Genomic DNA, 11,814 nt, shown 5'->3' with positions numbered 1-11,814 from the left:
TCTTGTTTTGGTTCAAATCAGGGCCGGTCTGCACTCCCCTCTCCTTGTTCTCTGGCGGGGTGCCGAGCGTGGGACAGAGTCTTGTTTTCCAAAGGCCAAACTGATTAATGGCTCGAGGCTGGCAGAATGGCGCGTTTCGGTATGCTATTTGTTGGCTTCAGATCCGGGTTCTCATGAAGTGGGGTGGTCATCTATAGAGGACCCCTGTTTGTCAGAGCCTACTGCGCCGTCTGTGTGGACGCCAGCTGGGACGGAGAGAGGGTATCACAGCCGATTTAGCCGGCTGACCGTGTCTGTGCGGCGCTCGCAGATGGCCGTGTTTCAGCTTGTGGCACAGCTTGCAGTTCAGCATGAAAGATGAAAAAAATGTAACGCATCTGCGTTACAGTAACATAGATCGAACACAGACCGTAACACTGGCTGCGTACGTGCGGGCACTCGGCCGGCCGGAACTGGGCTGGATCCATTGGGCAATGAACAGGTGCTTTCTGTGACAGCGTCACCGCTGCAGGTCAGTCAGGGACACACAGACACTGCACCCGGCGCCCTTGTGCATGGTACAGGGCTCGCGGGTTTTAGCGGTAGGTTTTGCACCTAGAAAATTTAGTGTACTTCAGGCTATATCTTCGTCGTCTTAAGCTTTTAAGTGTTGAAGATGCGATCGACTTGTTGGGTAACAACCCGGCCATGATCGTGTAAAATGGCTTCATCGTAGATCGATTAGTTTCTGAGATATAACCGGAAATGTAAAAGTGCAAAAACCTACCGCTTAATCTCGCGAGACCTGTACCTGAGCCCTGAGCGCGCCCATATGTCGCCCCCAGGGCGTGTCGCCGGACGGTTCTGTGTGTCGGACTGAAACCTGAACCTGCCTGAGTGTTATGCTATGACTCCCCAGGGCGTGCCGCCGGATGGGGCGGCCGGCTACCGGGACGGGCTGCGGCGGGCCACCAACGGCCACCCGCTCTCCGCCGAGGAGGTACAGAAGGTCGTCAGCCGGGTTAACCAGCTCTCCAGCTAGCGGCGCAGAGGTCAGTCACCGCACCGGGCGTATTGCACGGGGACCCTAACAGACGCCTCACTCCTTTCCCTCATCTCAGTTGTTCTTTCATTTTTTTATTATTATAAGTAATGGAGACAGACCAGAGCATTTTCGGTGCATTTATTAGGGTCATGTTACTCCAACGGGGTTGCGTTATCGGCACAGTCCTGTCTGGTCTGTGTGCTGCGGCGATGCTCTGCCATCCGGTGACCCAACGCCACTGTCCGCTGACCGAGTGTCGGCTCTCTGCTGACCGTGTAACGTCTGTCCGTCAGGGTGGTGGCCGTGAACGCCTGTCGGACGGCGCCGGAGGGCAGCGCCGGCCGGCTGCTGTCACTGCTGGACCAGCTGCGGCTGCCGGACGCCGGAGCGCTGCCCGACTGGGGTCTACATCCTGGTATGTTACTGGGAGCGGCACGGTGTGTGTTGGGTGCTTCTGACGGTCAGTTGTAGTAACTGTTAGTTCCTCTACTGGCCACCAGGTGAAAAGCGTATTAGCTGTACAGCAATGTAGAGTTGCTTCAGCTTTGGCGTAAACTTTCTCCTCTTCCGCTCACCATTCACCACCAGAGTCAGCAGCGTCTCGGCTGGCGGTCCAGTCAGTCAGAGCGAGTGTCTTCACTCGCCACAGCGGGCCGGACCCATTACAGGGCAGCAGAGTTATCAGTTACCAAGCCTTGGCCTATAAAGAAAACCAGGAAATAGTAGCAATTGCATATATGTAATGATTCTACTCTATTACGTTTGAGCTAGCGAAGCGTATTCCTGTAACGTTTTTAATAGGCTTGTAAGTCAGCAACCGCTGGGCTGATTGACCTGCGTTACTCTTTGTTGCACGTAATCCTATCCCTTCCATCTCGTTATTGACTACAACTGATGTATCTTGGTGAGTTATTGACTACAACTGATGTATCATGGTGAGCGTCGTGACACGTGCGACGTGAAGGGCCAAGAGTGTTCGTTATTCTGCTGCAGTAGCGATTTTGGGTTGCTCATATATCTTGAACCCTGAACTGCCACGCCGATTGCGCTCAAATTTGGTACACTGTTTGGGACTGGTTGATAGGGATGTGTTTTTTATAACTCGCATGTGATTTTTTATAGCGCGGAGAAAAAAGTAGGGATTGTTAGGGTTAAGCAGGGACTCACCGATGTTAGATCCCTCTCTGGGTCATTGCATAGGGGGTCACGGTCCTGACCCGAGATAGCTGAGCTGTGTCGCAGCCCTGACCTCAGACAGCTGATCTGTGCACGCCGTCGGCTCGGCCGTCAGTCGCCACAGCCGCTGACGCCAGTGTCCAAACAGCTCCCAACAATATCCGGCCCTGCGGGAGTGATCACCGGAACGGGCTGCATGGTACAGGACGGGCTGGGAACACGTCAACTCCAGCATGACGTGTTCCCAGTGTACCTGCATGTAGTTTCTTTATTCCTCAGCAGTTGTCATCCCCTTGGCGTTAGTGTTTCGCGTCCCTCCATTGATCACTCCCGCCTCTGATGGCTTATCCTGCTATACAGGGCCGGATATTGTTTGGAGCTGTTTGGACACTGGCGTCAGCGGCTGTGGCGACTGACGGCCGAGCCGACGGCGTGCACAGCTCAGCTGTCTGAGCCCTGAGGTCAGGGCTGCGACACAGCTCAGCTATCTCGGGTCAGGACCGTGACCTATGAAAGGACCCAGAGAGGGATCTAACATCGGTGACTTCCTGCTTAACCCTAACAATCCCCACTTTTTTGTCCGCGATATAAAAAAAACACATGCGGTTAGGCTACCTGTGTCGAATTAATTAAAGTTTATTATGTCAAAGTTTCAAAACATCAATCCGGTCTACATGTCTGACTGCTCGCAGAACGGTTCTAGAGGCAGTGTCAGCGCGCGCGGAACGGTCCTCAGATGTGTCCACTTTCAAGCGCGGAACGGTCCTACTGCGCCACCAGACTCCTCTCCCTCTCCCCTCCCCCTGTTCGCTGGTCTATGTCAGACACCAGTACACCACTGACCTCCCCTACCCTCCCCTGACCTTCTCAGGTGCCAGCTGAGACGCTGGTCGGCCTACAGAACCTGCTCGTTCACCTGCGGAACGTCTCGGCAGAGAACGCGCACGTCTACCAGTACCGACTCTGGGACGCTAAGAGGGTCAAGGTGGAGACCGCCCAGAACAGGGTATGTAACACAGACCGTAACACAAGCCGTAACGCAGGTCGTTATACAGGGCGTAAAATAGATTGAACACAGACCGTAACATAGATCGAACACAGACCGTAACACTGGCTGCGTACGTGCGGGCACTCGGCCGGCCGGAACTGGGCTGGATCCATTGGGCAATGAACAGGTGCTTTCTGTGACAGCGTCACCGCTGCAGGTCAGTCAGGGACACACAGACACTGCACCCGGCGCCCTTGTGCATTTTACAGGGCTCGCGGGTTTTAGCGGTAGGTTTTGCACGTGTACTTTAGGTTATATCTTCGTCGTCTTAAGCTTTTAAGTGTTGAAGATGCGATCGACTTGTTGGGTAACAAGCCGGCCATGATCGTGTAAAATGGCTTCATCGTGGATCGATTAGTTTCTGAGATATAACCGGAAATGTAAAAGTGCAAAACCTACCGCTTAATCTCGCGAGACCTGTACCTGAGCCCTGTACCTGAATCGACCGGTATGACCGGTACTTTTTTCTTCTTTTTTTATGTCGCAAAGTGGCCGGAAAAGTCCAGAACCACGTGCCACGTGCCGTTGAAAATGACCCTGCACACCGGAAATTGGGACTTTTGGTCATTTCGGCGCACCCATGATGCATACTATGGCGTGGGTGACCAAACAATGGGTGTCATCCGGTCGGCAACTGTTTAAGGTGTCGTCCAGTGGGCCAAAGTGGTAGTTTCAAACTTTTGGGATCCACCACTCTGGGGATTCTTTTTGACAATATACTTACGTTTCTTGGCGCAATGTTCATTCCACCCAGCCGGTCGTCAATGCGTTAGATGACCCAAATGACGATTGACCTGAAGGAAGTTGGGGGCGAGGAACACGCACGTGCCATCCGTTTTTTACTCGGGCGCTTTCATCTAGGAGATTTTTGCAGATACGTCAATGCGTTAGATGACCCAAATGACGATTGACCTGAAGGAAGTTGGGGGCGAGGAACACGCACGTGCCATCCGTTTTTTAATCGGGCGCTTTCATCTAGGAGATTTTTGCAGATATCTTTTTGATTTGTGAAAATGACCAGCCTAGCGGTATGCCAGCCGCTGATAAATTATTATCTTGCTGCGGCCGGGCGCTTATTTGCGGTGTTTGCGTTTGGCGGCTGGCGGGCGACTTTTAGTCGTTTTCGGTTAGCAGTTAGCGTCGGTGCGGTGCGGGCGGTTTTATTTTTTTCGGCGTTTCGGCGTTTTTTTCTGTGTGGTTTGCGGCGGTCGGGTGATTTTTTGCCGTTTGCGTTGACTTTTCGGGCGTGCGTTTTACACGTTTTGCGGTGTTTACATTTTGCGGCGGGCGGGCGTTTTGTGTTTTTTGCGGTGTTTGTCTTTGGCGGCGGGCGGGCGGGCGGGCGGGCGATGCGGGCGGTTTTCTTCTTTTTTTTTGCGTCGTTTGCGGTGTTAAATTTGTTTGCGGTTGGCGGGCGGTTTTATTGTTTTGCGGCGTTTTTGCGTTTTTTATTTGCGGTTTGCGGCGGGCGGGCGTTTGTTTATTTTTTGCGACGTTTGCGTTGGCGTTTCGGGCGTGCGTTTTGCGCGTTTTGCGGTGTTTGCGTTTTCCGGCGGGCGGGCGTTTTTCACAATTCAAAGTCCAAACCTTCGGGCCACAGCGCTCCTCGAAAAGCGCTGCCCTCGAGTAAGTAAGGTATGGCCAAGTCTAAGACGACACAATACCACTTCCTCCTTCCGACTATCACGCATGCTAGACGACCATAATCCAACATTCGGTTTGATAAGTTTCAAGTGGGTGTGACGATAATTCTGCCACATCATCGCAAAACGATCGCGGATACACTTGCGTACAGCTGGTACATATTCCCGATAACAAACCCTAACCATTGTCACATTTGGTTTCTCATGTGCCTTCCTAGCCCAGTAATCTGCCCTCACATTCCCGGCAATACTACTATGTCCTGGTATCCAGACCAGAACACATTCATATTCAGCACAGTTGATGGCGTGGTTGATCTCTAGGATCTCTTGAAGCACCGGGTGATCACCTGTGGGGCTGTTAAGCGCCTTTATCGCCGCCATCGAATCTGTGCATATCAGAGTTCTACTTAACCGGTTATCTCGCACGTATTTCAAAGCCTCCCTTATCGCTACTAACTCTGCGGTATAGATTGAGAGGCCTGCCTGGAGCTTAAAGGGACCCTCCCACCTTAACATTAGATTTGAGTTGAGATAGCCAAAATGGGGTCCCTGGCTCACAATTACCGGTTTCGGCACTCACAACACCGAAAAATGCCTTAAATCGGAAATATTGAATTTCAAAATTGCAGCATTTTGATTCAGAGGGGCTAATGCATAGGTATACCCCTCTGAATGTGTGACGTCAGCGCAGATATCTAACGGTTTTTAAATGTTTGACTAAAACGTTTTGTAGCACGCGGTGGTATATGCTGCTTTGCGCGCAACAAATGCCGCACTTTCAAATTAAGTCGCTATAGGAACAGCGGAGATCCCAAAAAGTAAACAAAAGTAAAAGTCTAATATCTTGAAAACCGGTGAATATTTTTCGATGAAATTTGGTAGATATTCGTTTTTGCTCTTTCTGAACCGAGCGACATCACATTCATGCCAATTCATTAACTTTTTTGAAGGTGGGAGGGTCCCTTTAAATGAATAAAAAGCATTATTAATTGTAAACGCACAGCTGACCGACGTGTTGATTTTAGAACCATCTGTAAAGAGGACTCTGTACCCTGAGTAACTTTCAAGTAAATCCTGAAACTCAGTCTGAATGTCTGTCAGTGTCACATGTCTTTTGTCTTGTGTCAACAGCAAACGGGTGCTCACTCCATGCATTGTCCATGGAGCTATGGCTCTGGTGGCCGGCAACAATTCAGGGATGTGAAATTCAAGTTCATTCAGTATATTCCGCAACCGGTACGCCACAGGAAATCCTGATACTCTGTGCAAATACCTCTCCGACACATCTTGATACAAGTGTTCAATGTTCTGTATGTCCATCAAGTTATAACAGGGATGTTGTCGGTCACTCAGTACCTTCAGGGCATATCTGACCAACAATTCTTTTCGTCGTAGACATAGAGGGGGGACATTTGTTTCAACTCGTAGTGCCTGTACTGGAGAGGTTCGGATCGCTCCTGTGGCGATTCGTAGGCATGCGTTCTGTATAGTTTCAAGCGACTCCACTCGCCTGTTACCAGGGCCGTCCAAGATAAACGATGCATACTCCAGTATGGGCCGAATGATGGCTTTATACATCCTGAGGAGCACTGTACGATCTGCCCCATAACTTTTCCCGGCGACACATTTCAAAATTGACATCCGCTTTTGCGCCCGTCCTTTGACATACTCCACGTGGGAATGTAGGTTTAGTTTAGAATCTAAAATAACTCCCAGGTACTTCACCTGGTCAACGACACCAACCCGGTCTCCATTCAGGCGCAGAGCTGGGAGGGTTGTCTCGTCAATTCGTTTAAGGCCGCGTCGAAATAGTACAGCATTCGTCTTATTGGGAGAGAAAGCAAAGCCGTTCCTCGTCGCCCAATCTCCTATTCGATCCAGTGCTACCTGCATGTCTCTGTACAGTGTGGGTACACGTTTTCTTTGGGTCCATACTGTTACATCATCCGCATATATTGCACACGAGATGCCTGGGGGCAGGGTGTCAATAAGAGAATCAATGGCGAGGTTAAACAGCATCGGAGATATTACTCCGCCTTGTACTACACCATATTCTTGTTGGTATACATCGGATAGAACACCACATCGCACCTGAAATGTTCGGTTGCACAAAAAACCATGAACAAAATGCATGATGTGGCCCCGGAAGCCGACATGATGCATTCTGTGGAGAAGCATGGTGGGAGACACCATATTATAGGCCGATTTTATGTCCAGAAAGACTGCCAAGGTACTGGCGTGATGTAAAAAACCTTCCCGAATATGTGAGTCCATTCGAATCAGATGATCTGCCGTAGACTTTCCCGTCCGAAAAGCACACTGATATTTGCTCAACAATTCGTACTTCTCGATACACCAAGATAGTCTCCTGCCAACCATTCTCTCCATTAATTTACAAAGGCATGATGTAAGTTGAATCGGTCTGTACGACTCAACCAATGTGGCATCTTTCCCTGGTTTCAAAATCGGGACAATAAATGAATGCTTCCACGATGTAGGGAAGATATCGTTTGTCCATAAGTGGTTAAATAACTTCAGCAGTTCATATAATTGCAAGTCATTCAGATGTCGTATGAAATCGTAGTGAACCCTGTCAGGGCCAACCGATGTGGATCCGGAGCGACTTATGGCGTCCCGAAGCTCGTCCACAGTAAAAGCTCTGTTATAATGGTCCCTGTTATCGACCCCAAAATCAGGCATACTGGCTAACATATCTCGCTCTTGCTCGAGAAATGTTTCAGGATAATTCTCCTTGGAACAGATCTTTTCAAAGTGTTTCCCGAATATCCTTGCCACTTCATAAGGGTCATCTTTGGTCGTATTGTCGTGGAACAGGACAGGAAATGGTTTCGTCACCCTGTATTTATTGGAGAATTTGCGTATGATTTCCCATAATCGGTTCATAGGGGTTCGGTGGTTAAAAGTGGACAAAAGTTCTCTCCATGATGTTTGCTGTGCCTGTTTCAAGGTACGCCGAGTCTGGGCCTTGATTCTCCTATATTCAAGTCGTAAAAACTGGGAAAAGGGGTCTCTACGCATTCTATTTTGCGCTCGCCGGCGGTTTCGTATGGCCTCACGGCACTCACTTGACCACCACGGACATTGATATTTTGAGTTTGCATTTTTCATTGGGATATATCCTTTTGCAGTGTTGATTATCTCCTCGGTCATGATATCACAGTTACCCACACCCAATGCATCGTTAAAACGGATGTCACATGTATTTCTAAATGCCACCCAATCAGCTTTCTTGGTGTTCCATCCCAGGAATATATTAGGTAAGTCCGGCACTGGCGTCGAAGGCCGGTACCGAACATGCAGAGGAAAATGGTCACTCGAGTGTAAGTCCCTATCTGGGTTCCACTCGAACCAGGGGGCAATGTCGCTGGAAGCCGGAGTCAAATCAATATGGGACATCATACCGGTCGATTCATCCAATCGTGTCGGCTGTCCATCATTGAGCACATGGAGATCAAACCGGTTTATAATGCCCATCCATATCATTCCTCGTTGATCGCAGCGGTCAGAACCCCACATCATATGCTTACTGTTCGCATCAGTGCAAATCACAAAAGGTTTTGGTAGCTGTGTTATCAGCCCAGACAACTCGTCAGATTCAAGGCGATCCGTGGGTGGCATATATAAGGAGCACAGGGTGATGCGTCTATTTCGCGTTCGAACTGTACATGCCAATGCTTGTAATGAGGTTTGTAATGTCAATCTGCTATGTGGAAATCTGTGTGACACATATATAGAGACCCCACCTCTCCTGAATCCTTGTGCAGCACATTCATTAAACAATGAGTATCGAGGAAGGTTAACTGAGTATTTATCAGTTGCAAGGAAGTGGGTTTCCTGAAGACATATAGCATCATAGCAGCCTTCAGCAAACATCTGCTTTGCTTCAGCCCATTTGCCTATCAACCCTCTAGAGTTCCATTGTAGAATATTCAGACCTGGGAAGGACTGACTGATTGTTCTGGGGGGGGGGGGGGGCTAGAGGTCTCTGTAAATATGGGCCATTGCTTGGTTGTAGTATAGTCTCATGTTCACCTGATGCCACAATAATGATGAGCTGCATTGAACCCATCCACTTGTGGCTGAGAAAATAAAAAAGAACAACATAAACCATATCATATCACACATATGTATATCGCTGCCAAATACAAACATAACAATGTCTAACCTGGAGAACTTGGGTGGTTTGGGGGAAAAGAGGGTGCCATCCTTGTGAGGCTTGGCATCCTCTTGCTGGTTCCAGATTGGGATGTCTGGGATGTGTCACTCTCATAGGGACGTAAACGATTTTGGTGGTCTGCACCACCAGGCTTAAAGCCACCTTGTCCACCTCTTCTGCTCTGAATTCCTCTAGACCTGTTTGGGCCTGGGCTTTTTCTCTCTGGCTCCTTCTGTGTCTGGTCCTGACTGAGATCAATGTCCTGGAAAGGGTCAGAAGGAGTAACTGTGGCCTCCTCTGCACAGGCCAAGTCATACATCCTTTGTTCTGTTTCTGAGAGGGTGGATACCTGGGACAGTTCAGTCATTGCGTCGGGAGCATCCATGTTTTCTGGGTGTGGATCCTGATTCACCATTTCCAGCCCCATGGTGGTTTGGCTGGGGGACACAGGGTCGACATCTGTATCTGGTACACCTGCTGTGTCTTCCTCTACATTTTCCCTCCTTTCCTGCCTATCTGTGACTGCATCAGGCTGGGTTTCCTTGTGAGTGGTGTTGTTCTGTTGCAGTAGCTGTGTAAGAAGGGTCAGGATTTTATCCATTTTCTGCTCCATGGTTTCTGATCTATTCCGAGCCACCCCATCATCATTCTGAGCCCCACCGTGTGCCCTTACCGCTGCAGCATAGGAACGCACGGTTGGGTTCCGATGCTCTAACTCATACAGTCTCCGTGCTTGTGGGTATGAGACATCCCTATCCACTTTTAATTCACATATCTCTTTTTCCTTTTTCCAGACAGAGCACTGTCTAGAAAAGCAGTCATGATCAGTTTCAGCACAGTTGATACATCTCTGTTCGCATTGCCCGTCATGTTTCGAGGCTCCACAGGACAGACATACTCCCTCTGACCTGCACCGGTCCCTGGTATGGCCAAACTTGCCACAGTTATGGCACAGGAGTGGGTTCGGCACATGTTTTTTTCACACGGTATACCACATAGTCAAACTGGAGTTTTTGAGGGCATGTTGGTTTTTCAAAGGTCAGGAGTACAGTGGGTGTCTTTTCAAAGTGATTTCCAACCTTTTTCATAAATCTTTTTGCAGCGACTACACCAAAATCAGTCAACCACTCCACGATCTCCTCCTCCGATAGGCTCATCAAATCATAGGCATGAATGGTTCCCCTGCTTTGATTTAGTTTCCTGTCTCTCTCTACTTCACATTCCTCCCCTCCAAACCATCTAGCTTTCTCTAGCTTCTCAGTTTGAGCTTGGTCCTTGGTCTTCACCAGGAGCCTGCCATCATTTAGAAAGCTGGCTTTTGCCACCTTGTCACTCCCGCCCAGTATACCTCTGATAGATTGCTGGACCCAAGGCCATCCCCTTTCTTTGATGCCTCTGCCTGACTGGAGTTTTATAGTCAGATATACACCAGCATCATCACCATCCTCATCCCAGAACCTTTCTGAGATGTCATCCTCCCTCACCCTCTTATTAGCCCGTCTTGTCCCCATCCCGACAGCTCGAACCTACGTCCAAGCCATGTCGGCAAATGCGCCAACAAGAAGGGCTCAACCGCACTCACCAAAGCTGACTGGGATTGCCGTCTAACGCAATCAGCAACAAAAATAAATATAAATTGAAAGGTAGAATATCAACAATAATCAGTCTTGACCCTTTCACTTGGTACAAGCTCAACTCGTCTCCGACACGTCCGTCCTCTGCCACGTGGCGCGCCAGAATCAATTGACCTGCGTTACTCTTTGCTGCGCGTAATCCTATCCCTTCCATCTCGTTATTGACTACAACTCATGTATCTTGGTGAGTTATTGACTACAACTGATGTATCATGGTGAGCGTCGTGACACGTGCGACGTGAAGGGCCAAGAGTGTTCGTTATTCTGCTGCAGTAGCGATTTTGGGTTGCTCATATATCTTGAACCCTGAACTGCCACGCCGATTGCGCTCAAATTTGGTACACTGTTTGGGACTGGTTGATAGGGATGTGTTTTTTATAACTCGCATGTGTTTTTTTATAGCGCGGAGAAAAAAGTAGGGATTGTTAGGGTTAAGCAGGGACTCACCGATGTTAGATCCCTCTCTGGGTCTTTTCATAGGGGGTCACGGTCCTGACCCGAGATAGCTGAGCTGTGTCGCAGCCCTGACCTCAGACAGCTGAGCTGTGCACGCCGTCGGCTCGGCCGTCAGTCGCCACAGCCGCTGACGCCAGTGTCCAAACAGCTCCCAACAATATCCGGCCCTGCGGGAGTGATCACCGGAACGGGCTGCATGGTACAGGACGGGCTGGGAACACGTCAACTCCAGCATGACGTGTTCCCAGTGTACCTGCATGTAGTTTCTTTATTCCTCAGCAGTTGTCATCCCCTTGGCGTTAGTGTTTCGCGTCCCTCCATTGATCACTCCCGCCTCTGATGGCTTATCCTGCTATACAGGGCCGGATGTTGTTTGGAGCTGTTTGGACACTGGCGTCAGCGGCTGTGGCGACTGACGGCCGAGCCGACGGCGTGCACAGCTCAGCTGTCTGAGGTCAGGGCTGCGACACAGCTCAGCTATCTCGGGTCAGGACCGTGACCTATGAAAGGACCCAGAGAGGGATCTAACATCGGTGACTCCCTGCTTAACCCTAACAATCCCCACTTTTTTGTCCGCGATATAAAAAACATGCGGTTAGAGTACCTGTGTCGATTTAATTAAAGTTTATTATGTCAAAGTTTCAAAACATCAATCC

The sequence above is a fragment of the Amphibalanus amphitrite genome, unplaced genomic scaffold (genome assembly GCF_019059575.1).
Source record: "Amphibalanus amphitrite isolate SeventyFive unplaced genomic scaffold, NRLGWU_Aamphi_draft 001647F_arrow, whole genome shotgun sequence".
Lineage (NCBI taxonomy): Eukaryota > Metazoa > Arthropoda > Thecostraca > Balanomorpha > Balanidae > Amphibalanus > Amphibalanus amphitrite.
The sequence above is the reverse complement of the archived record's forward strand: the minus strand, read 5'-3'. Positions refer to the sequence as shown.